The sequence below is a fragment of the Hemitrygon akajei genome, chromosome 24 (assembly GCF_048418815.1).
Source record: "Hemitrygon akajei chromosome 24, sHemAka1.3, whole genome shotgun sequence".
Classification (NCBI taxonomy): Eukaryota; Metazoa; Chordata; class Chondrichthyes; order Myliobatiformes; family Dasyatidae; genus Hemitrygon; species Hemitrygon akajei.
This window is the reverse complement of record NC_133147.1, coordinates 17382897-17405079: the sequence shown is the minus strand read 5'-3', so window position 1 is coordinate 17405079 and position 22183 is coordinate 17382897. Positions and strand designations below refer to the sequence as shown.

General features: G+C 43.8%; 1 long non-coding RNA gene across 1 annotated transcript; it reads left to right on the top strand.

The window, feature by feature from the left end:
* Window positions 1-6146: 6146 nt before the first annotated feature.
* On the top strand, window positions 6147-20895 carry LOC140715909 (uncharacterized). Its single transcript, XR_012096211.1, has 3 exons — window positions 6147-6282; window positions 7079-7209; window positions 20772-20895. It is a non-coding gene; the product is annotated as an uncharacterized lncRNA (long non-coding RNA).
* Window positions 20896-22183: the final 1288 nt, after the last annotated feature.

Sequence of the window (22183 nt, the reverse complement as noted above, 5' to 3'; positions counted from 1 at the left end):
ACCTTACACCTTCTCTGGTGGAGACATTTCTCCACCCCATCACCCCAGTAAGAAGTATATTTTATAGTACTTGAGTTTCATAACCCATGAACAGTACCTTACTCTCCATATTGTACTGCCCAGGCTTGCATACCTAGACAGCAAGAATGCAACATTCTTGGTCACACTCAAATATGTCTTTTTCTGCAGTATTCTTTTGCACTTCTGCTTTTTAATTATTTTATATAGCATAAATTGTTCCATTTAATATTTTGCCTGCAGTTTCCTATTATTACCAATGGACTGACTAATGAAGATGGCTCATCAGTTGTGCCATGTTGAAACATGGTGGCTCAGCACTGGTATTCTGCCTAATCCCAAGGACCAGGGAATATCATGGGATTGTCCAAGGGAAGGATAAATAGGACTCAAGTGGAGAAGGAAAAAAGCGTGGAAAGCTGGAACTCTGAGATAAAGACTGGAAATGGATACAGGCTGAGATCGTTGAGTCCTGGAAGGTGAATGGTCTTTAGATTCATGGAGTCATTTAGAGTCATACAACACATCCACATTGACCACAGTACCCATGACTACTAATTCCATTTACCTGCATTAGGTCCACACCTTCTGTGCCTTGTTTTTTGACATAAGGTGGAACAGTGTAAGAAAACAAAGGCAGAGACGTCAGCCTTTACCAGCACCGCCACCATTAATGGCGGTCGATGCCTCAGTGTCACCAGCCTTCTCTTAATCTACCAGTCTTTCCCCGCACACCTATGTTTGTTTCAATTCCACCTCCTGTTTCGATTCTGGTTACTCTTTTCCTTTTGCCGGTTTTTGAGCGGTCTGTTCGATGCGGACTGGGGTGCTTCAGCGAAGAATGGCTCTGCACTGGCTAGCGGCGTGGCGCTGAACGGAGCTAAACCGAACACCACTGGCTTGATGTTTGGCACTCTACGGGTCGCTCATTGGCTTTTTGCCGTTTGCGCGATCTGTTTTCTTTTCCCCTCGCGCGTTGGGTGTTCGACGTTTTCTTGAATGGGTTCTTCGTTTGGTGGCTCCCTATGGGCAGATGAATCTCACAATTGTCTTCTGTTTACATACTTAGACAATAAATGTACTTTGAATCTTTGAAAGCTCACTGATCTGAAACTTTGACACGGTTTCTAACTCAAATGTGGCTGTCTGGTCCATGGACTATTTTGTCCACTGTTCTTATATTAGCTCTGGGATGGTGATTTTTCCTCAGTACACCATCATCTTGGACCACTGAGGTGATATGAAAGAAGGTGGAGTAGGAAAATTATAGTAGCACAGGGTTATAGAGCATTGAAAAGTCCCTTCTGTGCAACTCACCCATGCTGATTAAGGTGTTAGAGTCACAGAGCACTAGAGCACAGAAACAGACCATTCAGCCCATTTAGTCATCTAGACTGTTATTCTAGGTGGAATCTCATGTGGATAGGGTGGTGAAGAAAGCTTTTGGTATGTTGGCCTTTATAAATCAGAGCATTGAGTATAGGAGTTGGGATGTAATGTTAAAATTGTACAAGGCATTGGTGATAGATAGATAGATACTTTATTCATCCCCATGGGGAAATTCAACTTTTTTTTCCAATGTCCCATACACTTGTTGTAGCAAAACTAATTACATACAATACTTAACTCAGTAAAAAATATGATATGCATCTAAATCACTATCTCAAAAAGCATTAATAATAGCTTTTAAAAAGTTCTTAAGTCCTGGCGGTTGAATTGTAAAGCCTAATGGCATTGGGGAGTATTGACCTCTTCATCCTGTCTGAGGAGCATTGCATCGATAGTAACCTGTCGCTGAAACTGCTTCTCTGTCTCTGGATGGTGCTATGTAGAGGATGTTCAGAGTTTTCCATAATTGACCGTAGCCTACTCAGCGCCCTTCGCTCAGCTACCGATGTTAAACTCTCCAGCCAAATTTGGAGTATTGTGTACAGTTCTGGTCACCGAAATATAGGAAAGATGTCAACAAAATAGAGAGAGTACAGAGGAGATTTACTAGAATGTTACCTGGGTTTCAGCACCTAAGTTACAGGGAAAGGTTGAACAAGTTAGGTTTTTATTCTTTGGAGCGTAGAAGGTTGAGGGGGGACTTGATAGAGGTATTTAAAATAATGAGGGGGATAGATCGAGTTGACATGGACAGGCTTTTTCCATTGAGAGTAGGGGAGATACAAACAAGAGGACATGATTTGAGAGTTAGGGGGCAAAAGTGTAAGGGTAACACGAGGGGGAATTTCTTTACTCAGAGAGTGGTAGCTGTGTGGAATGAGCTTCCAGTAGAAGTGATAGAGGCAGGTTCGGTATTGTCATTTAAAGTAAAATTGGATAGGTATATGGACAGGAAAGGAATGGAGGGTTATGGGCTGAGTGCAGGCCACTGGGACTAGGTGAGAGTAAGCATTCGGCACGGACTAGAAGGGCCGAGATGGCCTGTTTCCGTGCTGTAATTGTTATACGGTTATATGTTATATAGTACCATCCATAGCCCTCCATACCCTCCCATTCATGTACTAAATCAAATCTCCCCACCATTGAGCATATCTGCACAAGGCGTTGTTGCAGGAAAGCAGCATCCATTATCAGGGACACCCCCCCTACCCCTCACCCCGCCAGGCCACGCTCTCTTCTCACCACTGTCATCAGGATGAAATTACAAGTCTCACACCACCAGGTTCAGGAACAGTTATTACCCCTCAACCATCAGGCTCTTGAGCCAAATTCATTTGCCCCACCCTTGAATTGTTCCCACAACCCGTGGGCTCACATTCAAGGATTCTTCATCTCACGTTCTTGACAATTATTGCTTATTTATTAATTATTATTATTTCTTTCTTTTTGTGTTTGCAGAGTTTGTTGTCTTTTGCACACTAGCTGAACACCCAAGTTGGTGCAGTCTCTCATTGTTTCTGTTATGGCTATAATTCTATTATGGATTTATTGAGTATGGCTGCAAGAAAATAGATCTCAGGGTTGTACATAGTGCCATATATGTACTTTGATAATAAATTTACTTGAATTTTTCAAAGTTCCAAGTAAATTTATTATCAAAATACATGTATGGGTTGCATATGGTCGATTGTGGGGTTGTTCGCCGAGCCTGGAGGTTAGGTCGCAAACGTTTCGTCACCAGTCGAGGAGACATCGTCAGTGTGTAACTGAGTGTTGTTTCTGCTGAGTGCCCCTGTGTTATATTGGTCCGACTCGTTGTTCTGACTGGTTGGCTGTCACGCCGGCCGCTGGGTTCCAGCCAACTGGATAACTGAGTGATCTCTGCTGGCCTGTATCCCTGGTTATCAGCGTTGTGACTGGTAACCAGGGATAATGGTGGAGAGAAGGAATCAGGAATGGGGAGTGGTGAAGGGGGAGGGGGCAATTACCAGAAGTTCGAGAAATCAATGTTCATGCCATCAGGTTGGAGGCTGCCAAGTGGAATATAAGGTTTTGCTCCTCCAACCTGGGTGTGGCCTCATTGCAGCAGCAGAGGAGGTCGTGGACTGATTTATCGGAATGGGAATGGGAAGTAGAATTGAAATGGGTGGCCACTGGCGGACAGAGCATAGGTGCTTGGCGAAGCGGTCTCCTAATCTACGTTGGGTCTCACCGATATACAGGAGATCACACCTGTTTACTCTTTTCCATAGACGCTGCCTGGCCTGTTTGAGTACTTCCAACATTTTTGTGTGTGTGTGTTGCTTTGGATTTAATGATTAAATATTGGATTAGCTTTACTTTTCATGTGTACATGAAAACATCGAAACGCACGGTGAAATGCATCACTTGTGTTGATGGCCAACATAGTCCGAGGATGTGCTGGGGGGGGCAGCCCACAAGTGTCGTCACGATTCCGGCACCAACATAGCATGCCCACAACTTACTAACCCTAACCTGTTTGTCGGTGGAATGTGGGAGGAAACCGGCGTGCCCGGAGGAAACCGGGAGAACGTACAAACGCTTTACGGGCAGCGGCAAGAATTGGACTCCAATCGCTGGCGCAGGCCGCTATGCTACCGTACTGTGGTTTTACTCAGAAATGGTTCACTTTGTCCTCGGTCCCACTGGTCAGCTGGCTGTCAACCACCTGAGTCTATTGCAACAAATTATAAAAGTGCAGAGCATGCAAAGGGCCTGCACTGTCTCACGTTCTTGATTTTTGTTGCCTATTTAGTCAGTAATACTTTTATTTCTTTTTGAATTTACACAGCTTGTTGTCCTTTGCAGATTGGTTGTTTGTCTTGTGTGTGGTCTGCCATTGACTATATCGTGTTTCTTTTTTCCCCTCGCTTTTTTCTTGCTTTAGTAGGGTTTTTTCTTCTCTTTTTTTTTGTGTCACCATATTTTTCAATCCTCAATATTGTTTCTTTTTCTCTTTTGAGACATTGTAAGTGTTACTTACTTTGATGTGCTCTTGTATTTTGGATAATAATAATAATATTAAAAAGATTTGAAAAGAAAAGAAAGACTATCATGTTTCTTTGCAGTTACCGTGAATGCCCGCAAGGAAATGAACTTCGGGGTTGTATATGGTGACATATACCGTGCCTTGCAAAAGTATTCAGCCCCCAACCCTTTGTTCACATAAATGAGTATCACAAAAAGGGATCTTGATCAAACTAACAGAGAATTTTTTTTTGTGAATCACATGCTCCTTTCACAATAGAGCCCAAAAAAGAGGAAAAACTGTAAAGCACAAAAATTAAAAATCCAAAAGCTGAAATGTTAGCAGTTCAGAAGTATTCATCCCCTCTTTGCTCAGTACTCCGTTGAACCATCTCTCAGAGCTACTCCAGCCAGGAGTCTTTTTGGATAAGTCTGTACTAGCTTTGCACAATGTGATGGAGCGAGATTTTCCCATTCCTCCTTGAAAAGTTGCCCAAGCTGTGCCAGGTGAGTTGGGGAGCAGCAGTGGACAGCAACCTTGAGGTCTTGCCAGAGACGTTGAATGAGGTTAAGGACAGGACTCTGACTCAAGGACTTCAATTTTCTTTGTGTGAATCCATTTCATGGCCGCCCTGGCAGTGTGCTTTGGGTGGTTGTCCTGCTGAAAGATGAACTTCCTCCCAGTTTAAGCTTTCTGGCGGAGGCTAGCTGGTTTTTACCCAGGATTTCTCAGTATTTAGCAGCATTCACCCTCCTATCAATCCTGACCAGATTTCCAGTCCTAGCTAGAAATTTTTCTTTTGACTTGACACGATGCACAATGTTTTGTAGATTAGCTCAAAATAATCCTACTTCAATATATTTTAAGTTTAGAAAATAGGAGAGCAAAATGTGAAAATATTTGAGGGGACTGAATACTTTTCCACAGCACTGTATGTAGTTATATGCTACTTTGATGACTGCCCGAGGAGAGATGTAGACTGCAGTCAGGATGATGGCATGAACTTCCGTGGTTGGTAGGACAATCCAAAGAGTCAACAGTCCATTTCTCTCCATGGATGCTGCCTGACCCATCGAGTTCAGAAAGGGAAGGTAGCTGGGCTGGAAGTATGATCAGCTGAGGGGTATTTTGGGACGTCTGCTTTCAGTGGCGAATCCTGATGTTCTGGGCAATTACACTGTAAAAGCCAACAGTTGCAAATGGATTTGCTGAGCTTTGAGATTCAGGCCCTGGTTTTGTTTGTGCCGTATTCTGGCTTCTTCAGCAAAGTTCAAGGGAAGATACAATCAGGAATTTCCACATTGGAATTTATAAATGAAAACATAAGCTTTCAATACGTCTCAGCCTTCCCTTGAAAGACAGGATTATGAGCGCCAACATCTGGCTCCTGAGGGAAAATAGTAAATAATCATTCACGCAGCAGCATATCGAAGAACATGTAGCCACGTGTAGATGCTACTGAACGCAGGCTACATCCTGCCAGCGATCAAATCTCTTGCACTTTAGTAAGACTGCTTCATTCCCAGGACAGCAAGCTAAACAATAAACTAAAGCCTTGTGAAATTTAGATCAGATCCAGATTGATTTATCACATGTCTGCTAAAGCATACAGCAGAATGCATCGTTGGTGCCAACAGCCTACAACCTACACGCCCAAGGCTGTGATGGAAGGAGGGCCAGGCCAGAAGTGTTGCCACCCAATCCTGCGTCAGCATAGCATGCCCACAATGCTCAGCAGAACAACACAACAACAAAACCAACCCCTTTCCTCACACAGTCGGGCCTGCAACCCTAGGTCTCAGCCTCCGGTTTCTCATTTAAATTAAGCAAAAAAGAAATCAGCTCATTGAGGCTCAACTTCTTGGAAACATAACTCCAACATCAAGGTATATTTGGAGCTCTTTTGTGAACGCAGTGTAATATTCATGTCATTGGGCTAGTAATTCAAAGTAAGCAAGATCTGAAGAATAGAAAACAGAAATTCACAGGAGTTTTTCTTTTAAGAACAGATTACATCTGTACTGCAATGTTATATTTGAAATAAGAATCCCAAGTCCTCTCTGTGCAGTAGCAAATCTCCCTAGGCTCTGGTAATTGCAAGCTTTTTGTTAATAAGAATAGAACAGTGCACAATGTAAGGCCAGGCCTCCAGGCGTGGTATCTCTTTAAGGCTGTAATGTGTAACCGCTCTATTGTTGGAGAGGACAGTTTTATTACTGACGAGCAACGCTGGCTTTGACGCTGAAATGGACAGCTCGATCTGTCGGGGGAAGGTTAAGTAACTTGGACAACTGAGCTCACCTCAGTGGCCTGATCAACATTTCACATACAGTCAACATCACTAACTGCTATTACTTTGCTGTTGTGTGATGGAGATGATTTAAAATGAAGGTTGCCAGGTTCTTGATTGGTAAGGGTGTCAAAGGTTATGGGGAGAAGGCAGGAGGATGGGGTTGAGAGGAATAATAAATGAGTCATGATGGACTCGACGGGCTGAATGGCCTAAATTTGTTCCTGTGCCTTGCGTGTTATAGAATCTACATTGACCCCATGAGTCGAATTCCCAGCATCTGCTTTGTAACCATTCCATGAAACTGAGTACCACTAAATACACTGTAAAAACATCTCGTTGTCTCAAACATGAAGACTTCGATTTGTGTGTTGACTTTTATGTCCCTTCAGCATCTGCCAACGAAGGTGGTCGTGTGAGGAGGATCCATCGCAGACAAGGGTGCGAACTCATTGCTTCCATCCTGAGTTTCAAACAGAGTGAAATTGAGGCAGCTTCCACATGGCGAGCACCATTGGAACAGGTATGCAGGTAGGAGAGGTTTAGAGCAGGGGTTCCCAACCTGGACTCCACGGACCTCTTGGTTAATGGTACGAGTCAGTGGCATAAAAAAGGTTGGGAACCCCTTCTTTAGAGAGATTTGGACCAAATACAGGAAAATGGGACTAGCTCAGAAATCCACAATTCCTTGAAAGTGGCATCACATATGGATAGGGTCATAAAGAGAACTTTTGGCACATTGACCTTTGTAAATCAGGTTACTGAGTACAGGAGTTCGGATGTTATGTTGAAGTTGTATAAGACATTGCTGAGGTCTAATTTGGAGAATTGTGAGAAGTTCTGGTCACCCACCTACAGGAAAGTTGAAAGAGCACAGAGAAAATTTACAAGGATGTTGCCAGGTCTGGAGGACCTGAATTGTAGAGAAAGATTAAATAGGTTAGAACTTTATTCCCTGAAACGTAGAAGATTGAGAGGAGATTTGATAGAGGTATGAAAATTGTGAGGGGTATAGATAGGGTGAATGCAAGCAAGCTTTTTCCACTGCAGCTGAGTGAGACTATGAGAAGTTAAGGATGAAAGGTGAATTATTTAAGGATAACTTTTTCACTCAGGGGATGTTGAAAATAAGGAACTTTGCAACACTTAAAGTTCAAAGTAAATGCATGATCAAAGTACATATATGTCACCATACATAGCTGGTGTTTTCCTCTAGAAAGGTTTACAAAGATAGCCTCTATCCTGGGCAGAGGGTATTGATCTATATTCAGTACTGGGTTGATGGTGACCTTAAAATTGCCACAGATCCTGACAGGCCTACCCTTCTTAGTTACTGGGACCACTGGCGTTGCCCATCATCTCCACTCAACCTTGGAAAGAATTCCTTCAGCCTCCATGCTCACTGGCTACTTTATCATGGTTAGTACAAGGAACCGAACAGGCTTTGTAAAATTTGGGTGTGGCTTAGTCTTTCTAAAGTCCATCACCATCTCCTTTGTCTTACTGATGTCATAATGATGTCATTCTGCAAATGAAACCTAAAGTGTTCTACAACTTATAATAGTTTTGGTTCTAAGGGTTCCTGTATTACTTTCTTGATATCAGCAAAGCTCATATTGGCTGGTTTAGTTGGATGAGTCAAACTTCTAAGCAAACTGTATACACTCAGCAAAATTGGTACTTACTTCTTATTGGCTATTCCATTTGCTTTAAAATACCGCTCAATCCGTACAGGGTACAAAATCCAGGTGTCTCGTGCAATCGAATGCATCCATCTTTCTGATGTAGCCAGCCCTTTCTGCTTTTATCTTTTAAATTAATAATTATTAATAATCATAACTATTTATGAATCTATGTATTTGTCCATTTTCTAACTTTTATAACTCAAACTTTCTCCCCTTGTGAAGAAAAAAAACCAGCTTCCCTGCTTTTATTATTCCACTCATCCATTTCTCACAATGCTTTTTTTTCAACTCAAATGTCTTGCTTAGCTTCCATAGGTAGATACCTCAAATTCATTTAAAATTTCCTCATTGCCACTGTTATGTTTTGCAACACCAAAACATAAAATTAATTGAAAGCAAAAGTGTGGAGCTAGGAATAATTTTTACTTTAAGTGAGGCATGTACATATGATGTGGCAGCGTAGTGACGTATGCCATTTACATACTTTTATATACAACCTGCAATTCATTATGTAAACAACAAAGAAAGCTTCAAACTATATGTTTAGAACATTACTCAAATATTACTGAAATCTTGACACAACAGTTTCAGCTTCCTGCGAGCGGGGGTCTCCAGTAATGAGATGGTGGGGGGAAGCACACTTTTTGCTCCTGGCAAGTGTGGCTGCAGGTATGGGTAGAGTCAAGTTCAGTGGTGATACCACAACCTACACGAGCAGTTGAGTCTTGTGAAAAGTTTTGGGTTCCATTCCAGTTTCAAGGAGCAACAACATCTCTAGGCTGGTGGCAATGAAAACCCAGGGCTGATACTTCCCATGAGTGAGTGAGTGTGAGTGTATGGATAAGGGTCTGGTTGAGACTGCACAACCTCTTTCACTAAACACCTGGATGCATGTGCCACCAGGTTTGAGGACCTGCCCGTTTATAAGGAAGGCAAGATAAGCAGCTATGTTTCATTAGGAGTTTGAGAAGATTTGGTTTGCCACCTAAAACACTTGAAGACTTCTACAGAGGTACTGTGTAGAGCATTCTAACAGGCTGCATCATTGTCTGGTATGGGATGAGATAGTTACTGCAAAGGAAGTTGTAAAATTAGTCAGCTCCTTTATGGGTACTAGCCTCCATAATATCCAACACACCTTCAAGGAGCAGTGCCCCAGAAAGGAGGTGTCCATTATTAAGGACCCCCATCGCAGGATATGCCCTCTTCTCACTGTTTCTAGCAGGAAGGAGATGCAGAAGCCTGAAGGCACACACATCGTAATTCAGGAACAGCTTCTTCTCCCCTACCATCCGATTTCTGAATGGACATTCAACCCATGAATACTACCTCACTACATTTTCTTTATTATTTCTGTTTTTGCACTATCTTAATTTTACTATTCAACATACTTACTCTAATTGATTTATTTTTTCTATATTGAATGGACCTGCTTCTGCTAAGTTAACAAGTTTCACAACATATAGCAGTGATATTAGACCTGATTCTGATCAGATTATTGAACAATCCCTTTGTATGATAAGATGGCTTCTTGACCTCACGATCTCCCTGATAGTGGCCCTTGCACCTGATTGGCTACCAGCCCTGCACTTTTACTGTAACTGTAACGCTTGATTCTGCCATTGCTTTTCCCTTGTTTTCCAGTGTACTGATGTGGTGAGCAATCTGTATGGATGGCATGCAAAACTGTACCTTGGCCAACATGATGAAACAACTAATTTAAATTTAAATCACCTTCCGGGGTATTTACATCTGAATTAGAGCAGCTTGAAATCAGACTAGGTAAGTAATAGGAAGCAGTAGTACATCAAAGCAACTGGACTTGCTGTGCTGTCTAAAAGGCATTTTGCCACTCATCTGAGAGGCTTTTTCAGTTCTGATCCATTGTGGGCAGTTTTCTGGTTTATAACTCTATGAGTTGTTTAAATATATAGCCATTACATGAGGGTCATTAAGCATCGTAGAGGTAATAAAAGGGTCATTAGTCTTACCTTTGCATGAATGGGTTTGTGAGAGGCCGGGGTAGAGATGTTATGACTTCATTGTAAGCAGCTGATAAGTGGAGTCGTACCCTGCCCTCCCCCACCCCCCATTCAGGGATGGGTTTTCCAGTTTGACAAAGCTGCCTTCTTTAACCCCTCTTTCAAACCACCTGTCCTCCCTGTCCAATAAGTGCACGTTGTTATCATCATAGGAGTGTCCCGTGTCCTTTAGGTGTAGGTATACAGCTGAGTCTTGAACTGAGGTGTTAGCCCTCCTACACTGGGCCATCCGTTTGTGAAGTGGTTGTTTTTTCTTGCCCAACCCTGAACAGAGGGGGTGGGGTACAACACCACCTATCAGCTGCTTACAATGCAGTCCTAACATCTATACCTCGGCCTCTCCACAAATGTTCACTCCTCCATTCATGCAAAGTTGAGACTAATGACCCGCTCATTACCTCTACAACTCTTAACGACCCTCATATGATTGCTATACCTTTAAATAACTCAGAGTTTATAAGCCAAATAGCTACCCACCATGGATCAGAACTGAAGAAGCCTCTCAGATGAATGGCAAGGCATCTTTGAGACAACACAGCAAGTCTAGTTGCCTTGATTTACTACTGTTTGATATACAATGAACTGGATGACTGAGAACCTTCATAGACACAAGTAATAGGAAAAATTGCAGCCAAGTCACAAAGGCCCCCATTACCTGACAGAGTGAAATAATATTCCCCGGGCACAGGATATTGATGGCCAATCTAATTGAAGCACTTAAGATGATTAGGGATTTGATAGGACGGATAAAGCAAGGCAATTTCCTCTGACTCACAAGCCCAAAATAAACAGCCACCACAAATTTGAAGTTCAGAGATTTGTCAGTAAGAACTTTCTGCACACAGGGAAATGGATGTCGAGAACTCTTTCTCCTATCTGAGGCCCAGGAAAACCTTTAGATCTTTGCTATGAAATGTGTCCAGGGATATGGGGGGGGGGGGGAGGAGAATGAGAAAATAATCTAGCTGAGATATGGACATGTGCCTGTTGAATTTCAGACTAGCATTCCCACTTTGGTGGGGGATAGTTAGCTTTCAGATTTTATCCTAATGTTGATCGCGAACGATGAGACATAAACTGAATAAATTTTTTCAGTGTCATGGCAATCTATACAGTGAACTTTATATCATGAAAGAAATCACATCAGAATCTGTGGCATGGTTTCCCTGAGCCGGATCTATTTTCTAAAAGGTTTCTCTTGGAGACAGTGCTCCTTTTAATTGGGCACGCTCTCTGAACCACTCTCAGTAATTAATCTTTAACCCAGCCGAACATTGCTTTCAATCAGCGCAGAAGCAGCAGAATTACTTTGTGCACCAGAAATAAGAAACCAAAGAAATATGCTTTAGCGAGTAGTAATTTAGTCAGCCGGGATTAACGGAGAGCTTTCACTCCTGATCCCAATACATGGTTCCTCATTATTGCTTTTATGAGCGAGCTTTGCTGGGTATTCAAGAGTTAGAGGTGCTCCCAGAGGTACTCAAACCAGAGAAGAACCCTTGGGAAAGTCCAGATCTAGAAGGCGGGTCTCAGATTAATGGAGTGCCATTTAAAGTTCAAAATTAAAAGTTCAAGTTACATTTATTATCAAAGTATAGAAACAGAAATCTGCAGCACATTACAGGCCCTTCAGCCCACAGTGTTGTGCCGACCATGTAACCTACTCTAGAAACTGCCTAGAATTTCCCTATCTCTAAAAATGGCTCCTATCTCTATCCCTATCTTCCCTATTTCCCTATCTCTAAAAGGGCTCTAAAAATAAAGAGCCCTTTATTTTTCTAAGCTCTGTGTACCTATTTATCTCTTAAAAGACCCTATTGCATGCTCCTCTACCATCATCACCGGCAGTGCATTCCACGCACCCACCACTCTCTGAGTGAAAAACTTACCATTGACATCTCCTCTGTACCTGCTTCCAAGCACCTTAAAACTGTGCCCCCTCGGGTTAGTCATTTCAGCCCTGGGGAAAATGCCTCTGGCTATCCACACAATAAAAGCCTCTCATCATTTTTTACACCTCGAACAGGTCACCTCTCATCCTCCGTCGCTCCAAGGAGAAAAGGCCAAGTTCTCTCAACCTATTCTCATCCACTCTCCAATCCAGGCAACATCCTCATAAATCTCTTCTTCCCTCTCCTCTGTATGTATGCAATATGAGATTTGTCTTCCCACAGACAGAGATAAGGAACATTCTGTCACCCAGAGGGGTCATGTGACTTTACAACTCCTTGCCATGGAGGGCATTGGAGTCTGTCCTCAATGATTTAAGGCTGATATTGATATGATTTCACATCAGTAAGGGCAGGAGAGAGAATTTGAGCAATATTGGATAAGCCATGATCCATTTGAATGTAGGGTAGGCATGGGAGACTGAAAGTCTTACTCCTGTTCCTTCCTCTAGTTGACTCTTATGATCTTATGACTATATATCATGTTTCCTGCTTCCTTGACACAGGACCAAGATCAATTGCTGTCAAAGAATTGGCAGCAACTTCCGAAGTCCTGTCAAGATGGCGCTGAGCTTTGGTATCCGTTGAGGTCACGAATAAGGCTTAGATGCTTTTTTTTCTGTACATAGGGGTGGTTTTAGGGACAGAGAGGGGAGTTAGGGGACAGGGATGTGGTGGAATTAGAGGTCAGGTCTCTGCTCCGTGCTTGAAGGTCAGCAACATGGACAAGTGAGGGAAGACATCCATGGAAGTTAGGCCATCCCAGGTCGCTGGGTCCTGGGATCGGATACCTGCGCACGCAGGAGGTACAAGGGCTGGTGAGCCTGGAGCTTGCTGCCCAGTCATCGGCTAGTCCGGGAGTTGATACTGAAAGGTTGAAACCTGGAGTCTGGAGGTCAAGACCCAGTGGGTGAAACCTGGAGTCTGGAGGCCTGGATGCCTGTCTTGGGGTTGGAGGACTGTCTGTGTGTGGGTGGGAGGGGAGAGAAAGGGGCTTCCTTTTGCTGTTGCTGTTTTGTTGCTGGTTGTGTTCTGTGTTGATCTGCTGAACGTTGTGGGCCTGCGACGTTGGTGCCAGACTGTGTGGTGCATTCTCAGCACATCCTTAGATTGTGTTGGTTGTTAACGCAAACGAGGCATTTTGCCGTACGTTGCGAATAACCTGAACCTGAAGCCACTCACTCATTCCTGCACTTGGAAGCTGGAGATCTCTCCATTCACTGCTTTATTTGCTCTGTGTGTTGGAATGTCTCGGAGCCCCGCACACATGCCTCTCTGAGGATGCACCGATCTCAACACTGCCACGACCCTGGCAGACGGCACTGACACTGCATGCTGCTTGGCCAGTGACCGCAAAACAAAGCAGAGCCTCCTTGTAAAGCTGGCGTGGTGGCGCAGTGGTTAGTACTGCTATCTCACACTTCCAGGGACTTGGTTAGATCCTGACCTCAAGTTCTGTCTGCACACAGCTTGCATTTTCTCTCTCAGATTCTGCCGAACACCTTAAGGTTCTTCCCCGGCATCACAAAGGTGTGCTGGTTGGGTTAACTGGCGACTGTAAATGAACCCTTTGCCTTGCTGTTCCTTGCCGCGCCTTGTGGCACAGTCGGGCGGCCAACTTGCCGTTTCTTTAGCATTTTGGCCTGCTATTTTTTTACGAGGCTGAGTTTCTAGCTTGATGCTCAACCCAGGACGGATGGAAGGCGTGGAAGGAGACGGCCAGATTCGAACCTGGGACCACTCGCCTCGAAGTCCTCAAAGAATTAAAGAAGAGGTGAGAGGTGCGTGAGAGAAAGATTGACTTGCAGGGTACAAGGGGAAGGAAAATTCAGATGGATTTGTATTTATCCCACCTACATTGGAACTTACAGTGAAATGTAACAACCAAAGAATGCATTAACAAAATTTGCATTAACAACCAAAGAATGTTCTGAACAAGATGGCCCCAGCAAACAACGTGACCAAAGGTGACATCCTTCAGACAGTTCACAAAGCTACTTCTTTCCCTCCTTTTACTTCTTTTTCTATCAAATGTGGTTCTGCTACTGTTGGAGCTGTGATCTGCATTTCGGCAGTGAGCTTTTGGCCGGTTGAGCGATCTGGCGCTTTGCTGTCTCCAAGGGGGTTTGGTGAGGTTTCAAATGGAGTGTTCTGCCTGGAAGCCAAGGAGCCTGGAGACGGGGCACGAGCCCATGATCGGCTGTTTCTCGCTGATCTTACCGGTTAAAGCATCGAGGAAGGTTGAAATCAACAAGGACGAGAGGGGAGGGCATGTGAGTGTTCAACACCATCTACACGCGTCTGATCTTTCTCTCTCTCTCTCTCTCTCTCTCTCTCTCTCCTTCACTCCCTCCCTCTCCCCCACTGCTGCCAGAAGAAGGTGCCTGTGTTCGAATGATCTGTCTCTCCCTCTCACTTGTTGCTGCCAGAGGAGGATAATGCCAGATTCCTGGTTCCTGGGCAATGTTTAATTGACACGATTGGTGCAGAGCCAACAACCTGTCTCTGAATGTGAACAAAACAAAAGAGATGGTTGTTGACTTCAGGAGGGCACGGAGCGACCACTCCCCACTAAACATCGATGGCTCCTCGGTAGAGATTGTTAAGAGCACCAAATTTCTTGGTGTTCACCTGATGGAGAATCTCACCTGGTCCCTCAACACCAGCTCCATAGCAAAGAAAGCCCAGCAACGTCTCTACTTTCTGCGAAGGCTGAGGAAAGTCCAACTCCCATCCCCCATCCTCACCACATTCTACAGGGGTTGTATTGAGAGCATCCTGAGCAGCTGCATCACTGCCTGGTTTGGAAATTGCACCATCTCAGATCGCAAGACCCTGCAGTGGATAGTGAGGTCAGCTGAGAAGATCATCGGGGTCTCTCTTCCTGCCCTTACAGACATTTACACTACATGCTGCACCCGCAAAGCTAACAGCATTAAGAAGGACCCCACACACCCCTCATACAAACTCTTCTCCCTCCTGCTGTCTGGGAAAAGGCACTGAAGCATTCGGGCTCTCATGACCAGACTATGTAACAGTTTCTTCCCCCAAGCTATCAGACTTCTCAATACCCAGAGCCTGGACTGACACCAACTTACTGCCCTCTACTGTGCCTATTGTCTTGTTTATTATATATTGTAATGCCTGCACTGTTTTGTGCACTTTATGCAGTCCTGGGTAGGTCTGTAGTCTAGTTTAGTTTTACGTAGTTCAGTGTAGTTTTTGTATTGTTACATGTAGCACCACGGTCCTGAAAAAGTTGTCTCATTTTTACCGTGTACTGTACCAGCAGTTATGGTCGAAATGACAATAAAAAGTGTCTTGACTTGACGACGCGTTTTCTGGGTTGGACTCTGTGGTTCACGTTACGATGTGTTTCTGGTTTCTGGTCACTCCTTTTTTGTTGCTATTTTGTGCAGTTTTGATCGGGGCAGCTGGCTCTGAGGCCTGCAGTCAACGAACAACACAACACTGGATTGAACTGAGCTGAACTGAATATGGCTGGACTGTTTCGATGACTTTGTGGTTTGGTGTTTTACATTCTGTTTTTTGCTCAATTTTTTTTGCTACTTGCACAATTTGTTCCCTTTTTTGCACGTTGTGGGTTTGGTGTTTGTCTTTGAACAGGTTCCAAGGTTTTCTTTGTTTGTGGGAAGTCGAATCTCAGGGTTTTAAACTGCATACACTTCGATATTAAATGTACTTTGAATTTTGAATCTTGAAAATGGGAGTGAAATGATTGATTCCTTGGTTCCTGCCCTGGAGCTTAATGGTCAAATGGTCATATCCTGGACTGTTTTAAGTACAATATATTGTGGCAAAGCTTTTGAACTTAACTTTACAAGGAGGAAAACATAAATTTCTGAGATAACCTTCATCATTTGGCTGTCCGTGTGAACCTGCTGTCGCAAGGCAGGGCAGTTGCCCTCTGTCACGAGCGCTTCCTTCGCCGGAGTGCACCTTCACGTTTACTGTGCTGGAAGTACTGAGAGCTGCCAGAGAGGTCCACATGCGAGAGGGCCTGACTGACAGACTAGAACTGCAACAGAGCTGGCCAAGCCAAAGGCAGATCATACGATCGCTTCGGCACGCCGCTGCTGACACACTGGGCGCATCTGACACCGTAACGTGCTGCCCGGTTGACAGCTGTTACGTTCAAAGTTGAAAGTCAACGTCCAGGATAAATTTATTATCAAAGTATGTATTCATTTTCTTCCAGGCATTCATAGTAGAACAAAGAAATACAAGAGAATCAATGAAAAACTACACACAAAGATGGCCAATCAATGTGCAAAAGAAGACAAACAGTGCGAATACAAAAAGAACAAATAATAATAATGACCAAATAATACTGAGAACATGAGTTATAGAGTTCTTGAAAGTGAGTCCATAGGTTGTGGAAACAGTTCAGTGTTGAGGTGAGGGAAGTTATCCACGCTGGTTCAGGACATGTGAATTACATGTGACATTAGGCAAGGGCAGGCACAGGAGTGCGGGAAGTACAGAACCTGCTGATCTCTGGGGCTACAGTCTACAGATCACTGAGTGACACATTCCGAGTCCCGCTGCCCACCTGTGACTCCAGTTAAAACAGCCCCTTTTTGCAAGGAAAATAAAGTTCAAATTTGCAATCTTTAATCGAAGATATTCAAGTGCTTGATATTTTTCTTTTACCTAACTGTTATCAGCTCCCTGTGGCACTCTTACAAGTGTGTACTTCACTCCCTACTCCGCGTGTTCTTAAAACAGAGAATACCTGTTTTACAAAACATTTGATAGTGGGATTTTCCTTAGGTGCCACCTGTACAGATGATATTTATAGAGCTGTACCGCACAGAAACAGACCCTTCAGCCCATCTAGTCCATGCTGAGCCTTTTAAACTACTCCCATCAACCTGCACCAGGACCAAAGTGGCATCTGTGTACCTATCCACCCATGTTGCCCTTAAACTTCTCACTTTTCACCCTTAACCCATGACCTCTAATTGTAGTCTCACCCAACCTTAGTGGGGGGAAAATGCCTGCTTGCATTTACCCTATCTATACCCCTCACAATTTTGCATACCTCTATCAAATCTCCCCTCAATCTTCTACGTTCCAAGAAATAAAGTCCTAACCTATTCAATCTTTCCTTAGAACTCGTGTCCTCCAGACCCAGCAATAAGTTGTAAATTTTCAGTGCGCTCTACACATGTACTGTATTTCACCTCAGCGCTTGTTTATACCCTGCTGTACATCCTCACTTTACTTCTGCACCACATTCCAATAATCTGCTGAATTAGCTAATTACACACACACACACACACACACACACCACCCCCCCCCCCCCCCCCCCAGTAGTGTATTGGTTAGCACAACACTTTACAATGGCGGTGACCAGGGTTCAGTTCCCGCTGCTGCCTGTAAGGAGTTTGTACGTTCTCCCCGTGACTTCATGGGTTTTCTCCAGGTGATCCAGTTTCCTCCCACAGTCCAAAGACGTACCAGTCGGTAGCTTAATTGGTCATTGTAAATCGTTCCATGCTTAGGATATGGTTGAATTGGGGAATTACTAGGCAGCAAGACTCAAAGGGCCGTATCTCAGTAAATAAATAAATGTCTTGGTAGCTCATTTTCACTCTCATTCTCCATAGCAGGTTGTACTCCCTGATCTCACTTCACTTTCCCTCAGATCCTGACTGTCCCGAGGTTCTCCTGACAAGCGATGTTATGTAGATCACATATGTCACATTTCAAAGTTCAAAGTAAATTTATTATCAAAGTGCATATATGTCACCAAATACGAACCTAGAGTTCATTTTCTTGAGGGCATTCACGGTAAAAATGATGGGATCAATGAAAAAAAAACCGCACAAGTTAAACGCCAGCCTTGATAGAATGGAGTCTCCTCTCTCTGTGACGTTAGGCCTGTGATTCGTGTCTGTGAACTTTGGGGCGATTTGACCCCCTAATATGATGAACTGAGAATGAGGCTTTGGGCCTACTCTGGGCTGCTCCGGCAATTTGGATCTAAGGACTCAATTTGGTTTGGAATGCTGCTGTTGTTTGCATGATTTGTTTTTTTTCTCTCTCTTTCTCTGTGCACATTGGGGGTTGGTTTCTTTGAATTGGGTTCTATCAGATTTCTTGCTTTGTGGCTGTGTAAAATGTATATATTCTTTGATAATAAATGTACTTTGAACAACAAGACAAGCAACCACCGTGCAAAAGGCAACAGAATGTACAAATACAAAAAGAGAAAAAAACAAACATAATAATAAGTAAATAAATAAGCAAAAATACGAGAACATGAGATGAAGAGCCCTTGAAAGTAAGTCTATAGATTGTGGGAACAATGCAGTGTTGGGGTGAGTGAAGATGGGTGATGTTGTCTAGTTCAAGAGCCTGATGGTTGAGGGGTAATACTGTTCCTGAACCTGGTGGTGTGAGTCCTGAGGTTCCTGTGCCTTCTTCCCAATGACAGCAGCAAGAAGGGAGCATTTACCACCTGCTCTGATTTGACCATCCCCTGAACAACCTTCTTTTGTCTAGAAATCTTCAGCTGTAAAATTTACCTCACGTTTTCTGTACTTATCTTACACTTCACAGAAAATATCCTCCATGCATCTCAGCCAGCCTACACTGTCTGACTTACCCTGATCAGAGACCCTCACTCTCTAGGGTTGCTACCTATTCTTAGACACTATCGGGCCTGATGAATAGAGGCCTGAAGTCCCACGACACCAGGTTCACAGACAGCCACTTTCTTCAACCATATGGTTGTTAAAACTTTAATCACAAACGCAAGAGTTTCTGCAGATGTTGGGAATTTAGAGCGACACACACACAAGGTGCTGGAGGAACTCAGCAGGTCAGGAAACATCTGTAGAAATTAATTAACAGTCGATGTTTCAGGTCGAGACCCTTCATCAGGACTGAGAATCTCCCACAGTCCAAAGACCTACTGGTTAATTGTTCATTATAAATTGTCCTGTGCTTGGGCTAGGGTTCAATCATTGTTGCTGGGCAGCACGGCTCAAAGGGCCTATTCCACACTGTATCTCAATAAATAAACTGACTGGGAATATTCAGGAAATTGAATTTACATTTCCTACATTTTAAGACCATAAGATATAGGAGCAGAATTAGGCCATTTGGTCCATTGTATCAGCTCTGCCATTTCATCACGGCTGATCCATTTCCCTCTCAGTCCCAATCTCCTACCTTCTCCCCATATCCCTTCATGCCTTGACTCATCAAGAATCTATCAACCTCTGCCTTAACTATACCCAATGACTCGGCATCCGCAGGCGCCCGTGACAACGAATTCCACAGGTTCACCACTCTCCATCCGGCTCAAGAAATTCCTCCTCAACTTCAGGGAAATGTCAATCAGTACAAATTTACCTGGAGTATTGTTGTTTTTGAACAACTTCTTGGCAGGAATTCTCATCTGGAAATTGGGATATTTCTTCTTTATCTGCAGAACAGAGTATTTTTTACATTAATTAATGAAATTCTTTCGAGTGAAACAAGCTCAGGAAATGGTGGTGGTACTTAGCACCTGTGGTAAGCGAGACCTCAAATGAGCCTCTGATGAAGGGTCCTGGACTTGGGACCGTAACTGCTTCTCTTTCCACAGGTGCTGACTGACCTGCTGAGTGCTTTAAGCACTTCCCGTGTATTAATTGTTCTTTAATTTTCAGATTCCCAGCAGCTGTAGGTTCTGTTTTAATTTTGAACAGGGTTTAAGTTTTTTTTTGGTTGAATGAAGATTGACTGGGTTGTTTGTTGTGGAACACAAGAAACAGAAAAGATTTGAGAAAAATGGTTGTGATGGATAGGGGCCACAAGATATCACCGCAGGAGTTCCCCCAAACTGAGTCCTCGGCCCAACTACCTACAGCTGGTTCTGTCTATCTATCTATCCATCCATCTATCTATCTATCTATATATCTATCTATATGTCTATCTATACACAGGTGTTCCCCCCTTTACAAAGGTAGAGCATTCCTATGAAACCTTTCTTAAGCCGAAATAGCGTAAAGCGAAGAACCATTAATTTATATGGGAAAATTTTTCTTAAAAGCGAAAATCCTCTTTGTAATGCGAAAACAGTTTATTAATGTAGGTCTTTTGTAAAAGCGGAGTAGCATAAAGCGAACGTTCATAAAGCGGGGGACGCCTGTATCTATTTGTATGTCTATTTATTTATGTTTGTTTGTTTATTTAGGGCTCCTCCAGCTCAACCCATGCCTCCTGATTAGGCCCATGCACCGAATTAACCTATTAACCCGTACGCCTGAATGAACATTGAACCCATAAACAGTACCTCACTACTTTTTAATTTCTATTTTTACACTACTTACTTAATTTAACTATTTAATAAAAATATACTTACGATAATTTGCATTTTTTCTCTATTACTAGGTATTCCATTATACTGCTGCCACAAAGACAGCGAATTTCACGGCATATGCCGGTGATACTCAACCTGATTCCGATTCTGGTCTTTGGTACGTGGGAGGAAATCGGAGCATCTGGAGGAAACCCAAGCAGGGAAGGGCACAAACTCCTTTCCGTCAGCGGCGGGAATTGAACCCGAGGTCGCTGGCGCTGTAATGGCATTCGGCTACCGTGCAACCCCCCCCCCCCCCCCACCGGCCCCCGATCAGTGAGTGTCCTTCCTTCATAAGGTCAGAAGTGGGGGATGTCTACTGAGGGGTCGTAGTGCACTCAGCACGTCCTTAGGTTGTGTTGGTCGTTAGCGCAAGTGACGCACCTCACTGGATGTTTCAATGTACGTGTGGTAAATCTGAATCTGTAACTGCACAGACGATTAAGCGGCCCTTCCCCACATGCAGTAAGACCGGGATAACATTTCAGACCTGAGTCGATTAGTGTTAACTGACACGGGAACGCAGTACTGTAGCGGTTAGCATAATGCTATTACAAAGCCATCGACCACTTTCAACCCTGCCACTGACTGTTGGGAGTCTGTACGCTTTCCCTGTGACTGCGTTTCCTCCCACGTTCCAAAGGCGTAAGGACCAGGGTTAGTAAGTTACGGGCTTGCTATGCTGGCTCTGGAAGCTTAGCGAAACGCAGACTGTGTTGGTTGTGGATGCAAATGATGCACTTCACGGTACGTTTTGATGCCTCAATCAAAGTTTGACAAATGAAGCTAATCTTACTTTAACACAAGAGGTCCTGCAGATGCTGGAAATCAAGAACGATGCACACAAGATACTGGAGGAGCTCAGGAGGTCGGGCAGCTTCTACGGAAAAGTGTAAACAGCCAACGTTTCAGACCCAGACCCTTCATCAGGACTGGAAGGGAAGGGGCAAAAAGTCAGAATTAGAAGCGGGGGCAGTTGGAGGGGAGGAAGAAGTACAAGGTGACAGGTGATAGGTGGAACTGGGAGAGGGGGAGGGGTAAAGTAAAGAGCTGGGAAGTTGAATGGTGAAAGAGATAAAGGGCTGGAGAAAGGGGGGATCTAATAGGAGACAATAGAAGACCATGAAAGAAAGGGAAGGGGGAGGAGCACCAGAGGGAGGTGATGGGCGGGTAAGGAGATGAGGTTAGAAGGAAACAAGAATCTTCATTCTTATCTTTAAAAGTGGCATTTGTTCCACAACAATTATCTTTAACAAGTTAGAACACAAGTCAGAAACTCATTTGGATCCAGCTGCAAAATACTGTGGCTAGAGCAGGTCAAAGACTCTGTATCTGTGGTAAATGAACCGCCTCCCCGGCACACCATCATTTACAAGACATGTCAGGAATGTGATCCACTTCCCTTGTGTTTACAGAACAATTCTCAAGAAATTGAACACACCCC